The following is a 16668-nucleotide window of genomic DNA, read 5'->3' as shown; positions in this document are numbered from 1 at the left end:
GGCAAATGTCCCTGCCCCAGCTGCTGGACCGGCGGAAGAAATTTACTCCCAGCCATCCACATGCCCAGCGGTTGAATGCTAGCTTGGCTAAATTGCTAGCACTTCAACTGCTGCCTTTTCAGTTGGTAGACTCGGCCCCCTTCCGTGAGTTTGTACAATGTGCGGTTCCTCAGTGGCAGGTCCCCAAACGCCACTTTTTCTCACGGAAGGCGATTCCGGCTCTCTACCGGCATGTGGAAGGCAATGTCCTTGCCTCGCTGGACAGGGCGGTCAGCGGTAAGGTGCATATTACCGCTGACTCATGGTCCAGCAGGCATGGACAGGGACGTTACCTGTCTTTCACGGCCCATTGGGTCACTCTCCTGGCTGCTGGGAAGGATGCAGGACAAGGTGCAGTAGTGTTGGAGGTTGTTCCGCCACCACGCCTCTAAAATGCTACTATTGGTTGTGACACACCTCTCTCCTCCACCCCCTCCTCTTCTTCTTCCTCCATGGCCTCTTCCAGTGCTCTGTCCTCAGAACCAGCGGTGCTCCGTAGGCGTTGCAGGGGCTACGCAAGTACGCAGGCAAAACGATGCCATGCCGTGCTTGCGCTGGTTTGTTTGGGGGACAGGAGCCACACTGGGGCGGATGTTTTGTCAGCTCTGCAGGGGCAGGCCGAGAGGTGGTTGACGCCACGCCAGCTTAAGCCAGGAATGGTGGTTTGCGACAATGGCACCAACCTCCTCTCCGCCCTCCGACAGGGACAACTGACCCATGTGCCCTGTGTAGCTCACGTCCTTAACCTGGTGGTGCAGCGGTTCTTGGGCAGGTACCCCGGCTTACAGGATGTCCTGAAACAGGCCAGGAGAGTCTGTGTGCATTTCCGCCGATCATTTAATGCCTGTGCTCGGCTGGCTGAGCTCCAAAAGGAGTTGAACCTGCCCAAGAACCGCCTTATATGTGACATGCCCACCAGATGGAACTCAACATTGGCCATGCTGCAGCGGCTGCACACGCAGCAGAGGGCCATCAATGAGTACCTGTGCGACTACGGCACCAGGACAGGGTCAGGGGAGCTTGGTTTTTTCTCACCACGCCAGTGGGGCATGATCAGGGATGCATGCACTGTCCTGTCACCGTTTGAGGAGGCCACAAGGATGGTGAGCAGTGACAGTGCATGCATCAGTGACACTATACCTCTTGTCCACCTCTTGGAGCATACGCTGCGTGGAATAATGGACAGGGCACTTGAGGCAGAACAGAGGCAGGAAGAGGAGGACTTCCTTGCCTCTCAAGGCCCCCTTTATCCAGACAGTGTTCCTGCTGTGCCACCCATCACACAGGAAGAGGGTGAGGAGGAAGAAGAGGAGGAGGAGGATGATTGTGTCAGCATGGAGGTGGAGGCTGGCACTCAGCATCAGCAGCAGCAGTCTTATAGGGATGATTTACAGTCCCAAGAAACACGTGGACTTGTACGTGGCTGGGAGGAGGTAGCTGCGGATCATGTTGTCCTTAGTGACCCAGAGGACTCCGGACCGAATGCCTCAGCTAACCTACGCTGCATGGCCTCCCTGATCCTGCAAAGCCTGCGGAAGGATCCTCGTATTCTTCGGATCAAGGAGAGGGACCATTACTGGCTGGCCACTCTCCTTGATCCACGGTACAAGGGTAAGGTTGCCGACCTTATCTTGCCATCGCAGAGGGAGCAGAGGATGAGACATCTCCGGGAGGCCTTGCAGAAAGCTCTGTGCAACGCGTTCCCAGAGACTGGGAGGTCACAAACTCCTGGTCCTGGACAACGTGTTGCTGAGGCATCAGTCAGAAGGAGCGGTGGAGAAGGTGGCCGTTTGACTGATGCTTTCAGACAATTTTTTAGTCCGCAGCCCCAAGGTATGATTGGTTCCAGCACCCATCGCCAGCGTCTAATTTACATGGTGCAGGAATACCTAGGGGCAAGGTCAGACTCGGACACCTTTCCCACTGAAAATCCTCTGGCTTACTGGGTCTTGAGGATGGATCACTGGCCAGAGCTTGCACAGTATGCAATTGAGCTACTGGCCTGTCCTGCATCCAGCGTTCTTTCGGAACGCACCTTCAGTGCTGCTGGTGGCTTCGTTACCGATCACAGGGTGCGCCTGTCCACCGAATCAGTTGATCGACTGACCTTCATCAAGATGAATCAGTCTTGGATCACCCACAGCTACCAAGCACCTGAAGCTGATGTAACCGAATAATTTTTTTTGAAATACCACATCCCTTCAAGACTGCCTATGCTGATGCTGAGTGACTGTCCTGTTATGTTGATTGTCTATCCTCTTCCTCCTCCGCTGATATGTTGGAAGAACATTTTTGGTTCTGGGTGATGCCAGCAGCCCAATTTTTCTGCCCCTGTTTAACAGGGGCGTTTAAGTACAATTTTTGATGCAATGCTTTGCAGCAGGGCTAATTCCTGCAATAAAATTAGAGTATATGGCAGAGGTTGCAGTGTTATGGCACCAGTGCCGAAGGCCCAATTTTTCTGCCCCTGTTTAACAGGGGCGTTTAAGTACAATTTTTGATGCAATGCTTTGCAGCAGGGCTAATTCCTGCAATAAAACTAGAGTATATGGCAGAGGTTGCAGTGTGATGGCACCAGTGCCTAAGGCCCAATTTTTCTGCCCCTGTTTAACAGGGGCGTTTAAGTACAATTTTTGATGCAATGCTTTGCAGCAGGGCTAATTCCTGCAATAAAACTAGAGTATATGGCAGAGGTTGCAGTGTGATGGCACCAGTGCCTAAGGCCCAATTTTTCTGCCCCTGTTTAACAGGGGCGTTTAAGTACAATTTTTGATGCAATGCTTTGCAGCAGGGCTAATTCCTGCAATAAAACTAGAGTATATGGCAGAGGTTGCAGTGTGATGGCACCAGTGCCTAAGGCCCAATTTTTCTGCCCCTGTTTAACAGGGGCGTTTAAGTACAATTTTTGATGCAATGCTTTGCAGCAGGGCTAATTCCTGCAATAAAACTAGAGTGTATGGCAGAGGTTGCAGTGTGATGGCACCAGTGCCTAAGGCCCAATTTTTCTGCCCCTGTTTAACAGGGGCGTTTAAGTACAATTTTTGATGCAATGCTTTGCAGCAGGGCTAATTCCTGCAATAAAACTAGAGTGTATGGCAGAGGTTGCAGTGTGATGGCACCAGTGCCTAAGGCCCAATTTTTCTGCCCCTGTTTAACAGGGGCGTTTAAGTACAATTTTTGATGCAATGCTTTGCAGCAGGGCTAATTCCTGCAATAAAACTAGAGTGTATGGCAGAGGTTGCAGTGTGATGGCACCAGTGCCTAAGGCCCAATTTTTCTGCCCCTGTTTAACAGGGGCGTTTAAGTACAATTTTTGATGCAATGCTTTGCAGCAGGGCTAATTCCTGCAATAAAACTAGAGTATATGGCAGAGGTTGCAGTGTGATGGCACCAGTGCCTAAGGCCCAATTTTTCTGCCCCTGTTTAACAGGGGCGTTTAAGTACAATTTTTGATGCAATGCTTTGCAGCAGGGCTAATTCCTGCAATAAAACTAGAGTATATGGCAGAGGTTGCAGTGTGATGGCACCAGTGCCTAAGGCCCAATTTTTCTGCCCCTGTTTAACAGGGGCGTTTAAGTACAATTTTTGATGCAATGCTTTGCAGCAGGGCTAATTCCTGCAATAAAACTAGAGTATATGGCAGAGGTTGCAGTGTGATGGCACCAGTGCCTAAGGCCCAATTTTTCTGCCCCTGTTTAACAGGGACATGTAATTACAATTCTTGATATAATATTTCACAGGAGGGTCCCTTCCTGTGCCCACCCAGAGTAACTGTGAGGACTTATAGTGTTGTGGCACCAGCACCACAACCACCAAAGGTCAATTTTTCTACCACTGTTCAACAATGGCATGTAATTACAATTCTTGATATAATCGTTCACAGCAGGGCGCTCCAGCGCCCACCAAGAGTCACTTTGAGGGCTTACAATGTTGTTGCAAAACCAACACCTTGTTCTGCCATTTCTGCAGAGCATATAGGGCAGGCCCCTACTTTCAAACATCCAATTTACAAACATCTCCTACTTGCAAACGGAAGGAGACAACAGCAAGTGAGATGAAAAAAGATGGACGACAAAACAAATTATACAGGGGTGATAACCCTTCCCTATGTTTTCCAAAAAGCTTAAAAATATTTTTTTTGACTGGAGCTACACTTTAAAAATGTACCAGTTGAAAATTACAAACAGATTCAACTTAACACAACAAACCTACACAGTCCCTGTCTTGTTTGCACCGCCTGTATACTTCTGTTCTGAGTATATAGGGCCTGGGGGCCACACGCATTTCCTTTTTTTAATATGGGTACAGGGTTCCCCTTAATATGCGTACAAGACCCAAATAGGCTGGTAATGGGCAGGGAGGGCTACCCATGCCATTTTTCTGAATGATTTTCAACCATATTGCAGGAACCAGATATAACATTAAAACCGCAAGCAGTTTTAAATGGTGTTATTTCCGCTTAATGTCATTTTGTGCAGGGACTGTTCTAAACACGGGAAACACGTGGCACTTCACAGGCATACTACAGACACCCACCAGGCACCATATTTAAAGGAATATTTCACTTTTTTTTTTTTCACTTTAACCACCTTCAGACCGGACCATTTTGCTGGTAAATGACCAGAGGTCTTTTTACAATTTGGCACTGCGCTGCTTTAACTGGTAATTGCGTGGTCATGCAATGTTGTACCCAAACAAAATTTGCGTCCTTTTCTTCCCACAAATAGAGCTTTCTTTTGATGGTATTTGATTGCCTCTGCGATTTTTATTTTTTGCGATATAAACGTAAAAAGACCGCAAATTTTGAAAAAAAATGATATTTTCTACTTTTTGTTATTAGAAAAATCCAATAAACTCAATTTTAGTCATACATTTAGGCCAAAATGTATTCAGCCACATGTCTTTGGTAAAAAAAAAGTCAATAATTGTATATTTATTGGTTTGCGCAAAAGTTGTCACATCTACAAACTAAGGTACGTTTTCTGGAATTTACGCAGCTTTTAGTTTACGACTGCCTATCTCATTTCTTGAGGTGCTAAAATGGCAGGGCAGTACAAAACCCCCCCAAATGACCCCATTTTGGAAAGTAGACACCCTGAGGAAATTGATAAGTGGCATGTTGAGCCCATTGAATATTTTATTTTTTTGCCTCAAGCGATTGAATAATGACAAAAAAATTTTTTTTTTTTTTTTTACACAAAGTTGTCACTAAATGATATATTGCTCACACATGCTATGGGCATATGTGAAATGACACCCCAAAATAAATTCTGCTGCTTCTCCTGAGTATGGGGATACCACATATGTGGGACTTTTTGGGAGCCTAGCCGCGTACGGGGCCCCGAAAACCAAGCACCGCCTTCAGGCTTTCTAAGGGCGTAAATTTTTGATTTCACGCCTCACTACCTATTACAGTTTTGAAGGCCATAAAATGCCAAGATGGCACAAAACCCCCACAAATGACCCCATTTTAGAAAGTAGACACCCCAAGCTATTTGCTGAGAGGCATTTTGAGTCCATGGAATATTTTATATTTTGCCACAAGTTGCGGGAAAATTACAAACTTTAATTTTTTTTTATTTTTTTTTCACAAAGTTGTCACTAAATGATATATTGCTCACACATGCTATGGGCATATGTGAAATGACACCCCAAAATAAATTCTGCTGCTTCTCCTGAGTACGGGGATACCACATATGTGGGACTTTTTGGGAGCCTAGCCGCGTACGGGGCCCCGAAAACCAAGCACCGCCTTCAGGCTTTCTAAGGGCGTTACAGTTTTGAAGGCCATAAAATGCCAAGATGGCACAAACCCCCCCCCAAATGACCCCATTTTGGAAAGTAGACACCCCTAAATTTAGGGGTACACTAGTGAGACTAGGTAATAAATGGCGGGTGCCCTGAAACTATAAAAAAAATAACTAACCAATCAACGTCACCTGTAACAGTTATATGGTGATCACTGGTGAAAGGGTTAACTAGGGGGCAATCAGGGGGCTTTATGCGGTAGTATATGGGGGTCCCTGGCGCTATAAAAAGCTGCGGCGAACCTAAATACCTACCTGCCTAACTAGCGTCACCTGTGACACTAATACAGCGATCAGAAAAACGATCGCTTATTAGGCTGGGTTCACACTGGAGCGATGCGGGAACGCCACGAATCCGCGGCGGGTTCCCGCATCGCATGCCTCCCGGCGGCAGTTCACACTGCCCTATGCGAACTGCTGGGAGTGTCAGTGAAATGTTAATGACACCCCCAGATCAGTTCGCATATCGCAGTGCGATCTGCAAACTCGGATCGCATGGTGTGAACACCCATGCGATCCGATTCTGCTGCGGACCAAAAAAAGGGTCCCGTGCGAGTTTGCGGCGGGTGCGGCGGGTGCGACACGAATTCAGCCATACTATCTGTATGGCTGAACTCGAATCGCACAGAGATCGGATGTGATTTGCACTGCAGTGCGGTGCGAATCACATCCGTTCTCATAAACCGCTGCAATGTGAACCCAGCCTTAGTGACACTGGCGACGGGGGGGTGATCACGGGGTTAAACCTTTATTGGGGGGGTTAGGGGGGTACCTTAGAACTAAAGGGGGCTAACCCTAACTGCCCTAACAGTTATTACAGTCACAAATGACACCCGCCGGGTGATCAGGGGGTTAAACCTTTATTAGGTAATAAATGGCGGGTGCCCTGAAACTATAAAAAAATAACTAACCAACCAGCGTCACCTGTAACAGTTATATGGTGATCACTGGTGAAAGGATTAACTAGGGGGCAATCAGGGGGCTTTATGCGGTAGTATATGGGGGTCCCTGGCGCTATAAAAAGCTGCGGCGAACCTAAATACCTACCTGCCTAACTAGCGTCACCTGTGACACTAATACGGCGATCAGAAAAATGATCGCTTATTAGGCTGGGTTCACACTGGAGCGATGCGGGAACGCCACGAATCCGCGGCGGGTTCCCGCATCGCATGCCTCCCGGCGGCAGTTCACACTGCCCTATGCGAACTGCTGGGAGTGTCAGTGAAATGTTACTGACACCCCCAGATCAGTTCGCATATCGCAGTGCGATCTGCAAACTCGGATCGCATGGTGTGAACACCCATGCGATCCGATTCTGCTGCGGGCCAAAAAAAGGGTCCCGTGCGAATTTGCGGCGGGTGCGGCGAATGGCTGAACTCGAATCGCACAGAGATCGGATGTGATTTGCACTGCAGTGCGGTGCGAATCACATTCGTTCTCATAAACCGCTGCAATGTGAACCCTGCCTTAGTGACACTGGCGACGGGGGGTGATCACGGGGTTAAACCTTTATTGGGGGGGTTAGGGGGGCACATTAGAACTAAAGGGGGCTAACCCTAACTGCCCTAACAGTTATTACAGTCACAAATGACACCAATGCAAAAAAAAAAAAAAAAAAAAAAAAAAAGCAATTGGTGTCACTGTGACTGGGGGGGCAGGGGTAATTGGGGGGTGATCGGGGGGTAAAGGGGGGGTGTGAGTGTGCCTGGCATGTTCTACTGTGTAGTGTAGTGCTTGTGCAACTCACCGATGCTCTCTCCTCGGTGCCGGAACGAAAACTACCGACACGGAGGAGAGAATACATCACTTCCTCTCCTGTGTTTACATTACAGGAGAGGAAGTGATGTCACCGGACAATTTCATTCGCCGGGAGCGATCGCGAGGGGGTGGCCATGAATGAATGGCCGTCCCCTCGTCCGGGATCGCTCCCGAACGAATACCGACCGCCGCAGGCACCGGGCGGGGGCCCGATCGGGCCCCCGACCCGCGGGAGGCAAGGGCCGTACATGTAAGCCCTTATGCCTGCCCGTGCCATTCTGCCGACGTACATCGGCGTGCGGCGGTCGGCAAGTGGTTAATCGTCATTAAAATCAGTGCTCCCACCAAAACGGTAGTTTTTAAAACTTTTTTTTGCAGTGACCCATGTCCCCTGAGGCAGGAGGCAGGTCGCCAAACCCTTTTTAGGACACTATCTTGCATATTAGCCGTTAAAATGAGCACTTTCCAATTCGAACGTTCGAGTCCCATAGACTTCAATGGGGTTCTAACGTTCGTACCGAACGCGGGGGTCGTTCGCAAGTTCTGGTGCGAACCGAACCGGGGGGTGTTCGGCTCATCCCTAGTATTGAGTATTGAAAGAAGTAGACACACACACACACACACACACACATCTTTTATTTTCTTTTTTTTGTAAACATAGAAATATATAGATATATCTATATCTAAAATACAATTATCACAAAAATGTAAAATAAAAGCATATTTTTAACTATTTACATAAAACAAGGGGTAAAGCCAAATTTTGAAGATGCACACCAAAAATTGGTAATGTCAACATGTGCTATGTACCATCATGAGTGATCAATGGACGTGTTTGGTGTGTGCAATCCCTTCCTCTCACATACTAGAATGAGGAAGGGTTTGCAAACACCAAATGCGTCCATTGCGATCCTCTGATGGCACATAGCACATGTTGACACACCGTGTGCATCTTCAAAATTTGGCCTCTAAAAACAATATTGTAAAAACATTTAAAAAATTTTGGCAAGGAAATGAAGAACATGATGTTTCGTTTTAGGGAAAAGGGGCTTAGATTCTCCCTAAAACATCGATCATGTTCTTCATTTCCTGCCTCATAGTGACCAGTTGCTGTTGCATGGCATGGATTTGGTGTTGCATGGCATGGATGTTGTTCTCCATTAAATCAATCCTGCCATTCCAGGCCATGATCTGCCCAATCAGCCTCTGGGCACTGTCGCTTGTAAATGGCTCTGCAGCTTGTTGTCCTTCCACAACCAGATCATCACCTAAAAACATGTGTAGATAAAAAATTGGTTAACATATACAGCCATTAATTTTTTACCTTAAGCTGGGTTGTCAGACACTCACTTTGTGGGGTGTGTATCTCCACCACCTCTTCCTCCTCCACATCTAGCCCTGGGCTTGGCTGATCCAGTGGAGCTACGGAGCTTGGTCCAGCGGAGGATACGGAGCTTGGCTGTTCCCTCTCGGACACTGGGCTGGGCAGCTCCAATACCGACGCGGGGCTGGGGCTAAGTGCCCAATCAGGCTGGCGAGGTCGGGGGGTCCTGGGCTGCTCCGCCTCTTGTCTGAGTCTTTGTTCCCCTATGAGAATGAAAAAAAAAAAAAAAGGATACTTTTAAGCATAGTGATATTTGAGTTCAGAAATTTGAATATGAAACATTGGTTTGAAGTGGTGTACAATTATTAGCTGGTTATTACAAACTCATAGTTTAATACATCATTAAAATGACTTTTTTTTTAGTTAGGCTGTGTTCAGACTGCTGCGATGTGTGAACGCTGCAAATCTACTGTGGTTTCACGCATCGCATGCGCAGTTCGCACTGCCCTATGTGACCTGCTGGGAGTATCAGTGTAAGGTTTTATTGACACCTCCAAATTAGTTCTCATTTCACAGTGCAATCTTTAAACTCGGACAGGAATCGGACCACATGGTGTGAACACCCATGTGATCCGATTCGGCTGTGGACCAAAAAAAGGGCCATGTACAAGTTTGGGCCGGATGCGATGCAAATTCAGCCATACTATATGTATGGCTGAAATCGCATCACACAGAGATCACATGTGATTTGCACTGCAGTGCGGTGCAAATCACATTTGATCTCAAACATTGCAGCAATGTGAACCTAGCCTTTAACCAAACTGTGATACTTTATATCTTTTGTCCAAGTTTCACAGACGGACACACTCGAATCATCCCCTGGAGTACCTGTGTGTGATTATGTCAAAAAATGTTCTATGATGTCCCAAACTACACTAAATGTTTCCCAGTCCAGATGTTGAACCAGCATTTTATCTATCTATCTATCTCATTTTTTTTTATTGAGTCTACATTGCACTGAATAATTTTATGAAACTTTATTAAAAATTTATATCCTATAAACTGAGTGTGACAATTCAGTTTATCATGAACAATACAAAAAAATTAATAACTAATTAAAATCTAATCCAACACCAGATAAATTTACACCATATACAACTTCATGCTATTTACGCCCACATATACGAACAACCATATGCGCTCATTACATGAACTATTAACTACACGAACGATCAAATCCGCCAGATTTACATACAATACCTACACGAACGATTACGAACAAATCCGCCAGATTTACATACAATACCTACACGAACGATTACGATCAAATCCGCCAGATTTACATACAATACCTACACGAACGATTACGATCAAATCCGCCAGATTTACATACAATACCTACACGAACGATTACGATCAAATCTGCCAGATTTACATATAATACCTACACGAACGATTATGTCCGACAGTCACGATAAACGCGGAGTTTACTCACTTTTTTTCAGGGCTTTTTGATGCGGTGATATTGGTCCGGCTCCCTGGACTTGATGTCGGACCATCGTTTCCGGAGCTGGTCCTTGCCTCTTTGTACCCCAAATTTGTTCTGCAACGTTGTCACGACCTTATCCAAGATGCCGCTTTTCCGGACATTAGGTTTGGGGTACGGGCCATGTTCCCCATCATAGTCCTCCCTTCTTAATATAGCCACCATCTCCACCATCTCTTCAAAGGCCATATTGGTGGCCTTATATCTCCTCCTTGCTCCGGAAGCATGGGGTCCATGGCTTTCCTCCGCGCTGCTCACGCTGCTAATTGAATTTGCGTCCGCCATTTTCTCCTATCATTCACCCACAGCGGAACGAGGGTAAAAGGGGTGGGGAAATACGGTCACAAGGAACGTCAGGGGCGGGCGACGCAGGCGGAGCCTGAACGCATGCGCTGTATATAAAGCGTTACCGCGAGGCCGTACGCTTGTCCGAACGGAAGCAGCGAGTGCTACACGCGACGGTAAGATAGTTAGCGTTTTATTTTCGTTTAATTTTAAGCCTGCGTTAGGAATGTGTATATTGAAATTTAATCTTATTGATGTTTAATTGATTTTTATGTGGGTTGGTGGTTAAGTGGGGTTGGTGTTTTGTGTGGTAGTGTGGGGGTGGGGGTGGGTGTATGGGGGGGGGGGGTAGTGTGTGTGTGTGTGTGTGTGAGGGGTAGTGTGTGTGTGTGTGTGTGTGTGTGGGGGGGGGGGGTAGTGTTTGTGTGTGTGGGAGGGGTAGTGTGTGTGTGTGTGGGAGGGGTAGTGTGTGTGTGTTTGTGTGTGTGGGAGGGGTAGTGTGTGTGTGGGAGGGGTAGTGTGTGTGTGGGAGGGGTAGTGTGTGTGTGTGTGTGGGGGGGGGTAGTGTTTGTGTGTGTGGGGGGGGGTAGTGTTTGTGTGTGTGTGGGAGGGGTAGTGTGTGTGTGTGTGTGTGTGTGTGTGTATGTGTGTGTGGGGGGGGGGTAGTGTTTGTGTGTGTGTGGGAGGGGTAGTGTGTGTGTGTGTGTGTGTGTGTGTGTGTGTGTGTGTGTATGTGTATGGGGCAGTAGTGTGTGTAGTGTGTGTGTGTGTGTGTGTGTGGGGGGGGGGGGGGGTAGTGTTTGTGTGTGTGTGGGAGGGGTAGTGTGTGTGTGTGTGTGTGTGTGTGTGTGGGGGGGGGTAGTGTTTGTGTGTGTGGGAGGGGTAGTGTGTGTGTGTGGGAGGGGTAGCGTGTGTGTGGGAGGGGTAGTGTGTGTGTGGGGGGTAGTGTGTGTGTGGGGGGGTAGCGTGTGTTGTAGTGTGTGTCTCGCCTACATTGTCACAATATAAATAGTGTGCATTTGGTCTGACTTTTTTTTTGGTATTTATTTTTATTTTTTATTTTTTATTTTTTTCAGAAAACAACATAAAATGCAAAGGTATACCCCAGGCCTTCCTCTCCACATTTCTGGATTTAATTGAGTCGCACAGTAGTCTTTGGGATTCAAAACACCCCCAATATTCTAGCCGTGCTGCCCGGAAGAAGACACTGGAGACAGTTTTGACGTTTGTGAAAACCCGACTCCCCCAGGCAGACACTGACTTTGTGAACGCCAAAATTAAGAACCTGCGTAGCGTGTATAGGCGGGAGCGCAGAAAGATCCTAGAGTCCCAAACATCAGGATCAGCAGCAGGTCAGGTCTATGTACCTAAGCTGTGGTATTATGACAGGCTGCGTTTTCTGGATGACACGTCAGAAGCCAGGCAGTCACTTTCTACTCTTCCGTCTACCCGTCCCTCCACCCTTCCCTCCGCCTCAGGTGAGCCATCCCTGGAAGATCCAGACCCTTCCTTGCTGGACGAAGTTGATGCGCCCAGCTGGAGCCAGGTATATTTTAGTTTCAAAAGTTTGGATTGCTCAAATATTAATGATGTAAAGTTCAATGTTTGAATTGCTTCCAAATCTAGGATTTCATCACAAATTAAATTAGATAGAAGGATACAGTAGTTTACACAAATGTGGCTCAAATCTTGGTGAACTGATGGAAAAATGATGGTGTCAAAATGATAGCCTTTTGTATTTCAAGACAAATGTATTTGCAAGTGAGAACTGTAAAATTGTTAGTGATTAATGATTTCAAAATATAGACATATTTTATTTATTGATTTCTTTGTTTTTTACACAGGATGAGCTCACCCAGGAGGAGGCCGGGACCAGTGGTATGGAGGAGGAGGCCGGGACCAGCCACACACAGGAGCTAGCTGGGCCCAGCAGGAGTTGGACGGAAAGCCAGGTCCCTCCCCTCCGCCTAGCCAGCAAAAGGCCCAGGAGGATGACCTGTACAGAGGAGGAGTCCTTGGCACTTATACGCCAAGCCACACAAGTTCTGTCCAAACCCCCCAATCCGGAGGAGGCCTATGGCACTTATCTGGCTAGTAAGCTACTCGAAATGGAAAAACCACAGCGCAACTTGTGTGAAGCAATATTTTTTGATGCCATCCAACGGGGTCTGAAGGGTGAGCTCACACCCACCACCAAGCTTTATAACGCAGACCCTACTGCTCCTCCTCCTCCTCCTCCTCCTCCTACCACAAGTCCACCACCAGAGGCACAGCCTCCAGCGACGCGTGGAGGGAAGGCTAGACGGAAGAGTCGCAAGTGACTGCCTGGCTTCAGTCTGCTCTGAAAGAAGACGCAGGCTGTTGTAGTACCACAGTCTGGGGACATAGATCTCATCTGCTGCTGTTCCTGGTCTTTGGGATTCTAGGACCTGGTTGTGCTCCCTATTTACATGCTACACAGGTTCGGAATTTTGGTGGCCACTCACTTGATGTGTGCCTGGGGGACAAAAGGCTTCACAAACGTCAAAATTGTCTCCAGTGTTGCCTCCCTCTTGATTTAGTTTTGTTCTGAGGAAAAATAAAAATGTATTATTTCAAAAAAATATTGTATGTTTTTTTTTTTGTTTTTTTTTAAATTTTGGCTTAAAAAACAAAGTTTATTTGTGAGTAGGCAGATACATGTCAAAAGACTCTGGGGGTTATTTACAAAACACACGTTCATGTAAATATGCTAACTTCAAGTGCAATTTTTAAAGCACTGCAAGTGCACTTGGAAGTGCAGTCGCTGTAAATTTGAGGCTTAACATTTGAAATGAGGGGAAGCTCTGCTGATTTTGAACATGCAATCATGTGTAAGCTAAAATGCTGGTTTGGGTATCTATCTATCTATCTATCTATCTATCTATCTATCTATCTATCTATCTATCTATCTATCTATCTATCTATCTATCTATCTATCTATCTATCTATCTATCTCTACTTGCCTAGTCCTGCTTGGCCAAAAAAAATGCAAGTCCATCTTGTTTCAAGCCCCCCCACAAAAAAAAAAAAAAAAAATGACAATAGTAGTTCCCAAAATATATAGTAATAGATAAATTCTATAATTTTTTTTAAATAAATAAATATATATATATATATATATATATATATATATATATATATATATATATATATATATATATATATATATATATAATATATATATATTTTTTTTTTGGGGGGGGGGGGGTTTAAATAATTTTAAATATATTTTTGCTATAATTGGAAGATTAATCATAGGATGAGGATGAAAAAAACATGTGGTATAACTCTGTGTGAATATAAGCAGCAAAGCTACTTCACTTTTCTTGCATTACGAAGAAGAAAAGAACAGGCTATATTAAAAAAAACCAAAATTATCAGCATGACGAATATGCTAGCTTCAATACGAACACTAGTTTTACAAGACCGAGCGCTTCCGCCCTGTCCGCCCTGTAAATCCTTTCTGGGCATGCGCGAAACTTAGTCTGTCGAATGAGCCTACACACGAGTGGACTGTCCGCTGAAACCAAGTTTCAGCGGACTGTCTTACGGGAATTCCGAAAAACTTTGTTCATCAGACTGTCCGCTGAAACTGTCCGCTGAAGCCCACACACGAGCGGACTGTCCGCTGAAACACTGTTCAGCGGACAAAGTTGGGCGAACAGTCCGCCCGTGTGTACGCGGCCTTAGTCTTCCAAACCTTAGACTGTATAATTTAGCTTGTCTTTTGCGGGTAAGCCTAGATTGGATTGCCCAAAAGTCCCAATGTTCTAACTTTCATCTGGAAACAGCAATGGTCCATCCCTACTCCCTTAATGCCCTTCTTCACTGCACGTGGAAATCTATACCAACTCCGCACCAACACAACCTCTTGCTGAGAGACACTGCCGTTGCCTGAAAGGAGGTAAGGAAAAGCCTTCGTCTATCTCCTTTCATCTCCAAATTCCTCCCGATACAAGGGAACCCAAATTTTACTCCGGGTTTGGAACGACAGCCTTATGATGAATGGCGCCAAAAGGGACTTGTTACTTTCTTCTCCCTGTGTGATCCGGAATCTGGTCGGGTAGCATCATTCAGATCCCTAGCCGCAAGATTCTCTCTCCCGGATGCCTCTGCCTTCCATTATGGTCAATGTGTTAGCTTCCTTCAGAAAACCTGCAGGAACGAATCCACAAGATTCGCGCCATCGTTCCTTGAAACACTCGCACAAAATGACACCTACAGAATTTCTGACATATACAAACCTTTACTTTTGAAAACGACTCCCTCTTTAGCCTCGTCCTCTGTGTTGAATTGGGCAAAAGACTTTCCAGAAGAAGACATAGTGGACAAAATCCTGCAAGGCCTCAATTCTGTATACAATCTGGTTCCTAACGAGTTGTGGAGGGAAACCCAGCTGAAAATCACTCACCGCGCCCATATTCCTTTTCTTCCTACTTCTAAACTTTCTTCAGCCTCAACCTTGCCCTCAATGTGCCCAATGTGCCAGCAACCCAAGCCTTCTCTCGTACACCGATACTGGACTTGTACCTATATTGCTACTTTCTGGGATCAGGTTCTGGCTTATATATTCCGGATTACGTTGTTGAAGCTCCCCAAGAACCCACTCCTCCTCATCTTTGGACACTGGGACCCCACACTACTCCCCTGGTCCACCGCTCCCAGCCCACCGGGGAAAGATTGGACCTTGATCTGCCTCCTGTTAGCAAGAAGGGCCATACTGGCCAACTGGACCTCTACATCCAAGCCTTCCATCTCCCAGGTCGAAAGAGACCTCCTACAACTCCTTTTTCGGGACAAGATCAATGCCAATCTGGACCAACAGAAAGCTTCCAAACGCTTCCACGACAGATGGGACCTCTTTGTTAGGGCGCAGCTCTCTCCACACGACCGAACTCACCTTGATAAACTCTCCTTTGCATACAAGGATCCTTGTCGAACATGACCCTTTCTACTACTGGATGTTTCCCTTCAATAGAGTATTGGATTTAGGCCCCCCCCTTCCTCCTCCCCCCCTCTCCCATCCTCCCTTTTGTTCTGTATCGCATTTTTGTTAGCCCTATGAGGTTAGTTAGAGCCTTATGGTCATTAGATCCATCCAGCTATAGTCTCCTCGTTTTTTTTTTCTAGTCATACTAGGGAGAGGATTAGTGTCCACTCTCGATTAAGTTCTTTTTGTTTCCTTTTCTTTCTTTTCCTGCCTTTTAAGATGATGCAAGACTCGTCTTGTTGTTTTATTTTACCTTGTACACTGTACTTTACATAAAAAATATATACTTGTACCTGCTGATGATGATATTATGTACTGTTCTAACTCTTTCAATAAAATTTTATTCAAAAAATAAATAAATAAATAAGATGCTGGTATTGCAAAGCTTTTGCTCTCGGTTTTACCACATAGTATTTTTTTATTATCAATAGTCAGCAACTGTTCTGAGTCCTATCCTAATTTCTGGATTTCTGTTCCAAACCCCCAATGTTTGTTACCAGTTATTATTTTCTATAGGACTTCTTAAATTACCAGTAAGCCCCTTATTATAATACATAAATTTAATATAAGTTTTTTTTATCAATTCATGACTAGCTTAGAAATATATATATATATATATATATATATAGACATCCTTTCATATCTAATGGACAAAATTCAACTTTTTTTAAACATGCAAGGGTTTATTATTACCGCTTTTTGTATTTCTTTTTATATTTGTATCAATATCTTATTAGTAGGGATGGGCAAATGGTTCGGCCCAAGCATAGGACCGGTTCGAATTTTGGTTGTTCGGATGTTCTGCGAACACCGAACAATATGCAGTGTTCGGGGCAAATTCGAAAGCTGCCGTAGCACCGTTAAAGTCTATGGGACACTAACATGAAAAATCAAAAGT

Source organism: Lithobates pipiens, unplaced genomic scaffold (genome assembly GCF_037356315.1).
Source record: "Lithobates pipiens isolate NorthernLeopardFrog02 unplaced genomic scaffold, aLitPip1_a1.2 Scaffold_10, whole genome shotgun sequence".
Taxonomy (NCBI): domain Eukaryota; kingdom Metazoa; phylum Chordata; class Amphibia; order Anura; family Ranidae; genus Lithobates; species Lithobates pipiens.
The sequence above is the reverse complement of the archived record's forward strand: the minus strand, read 5'-3'. Positions refer to the sequence as shown.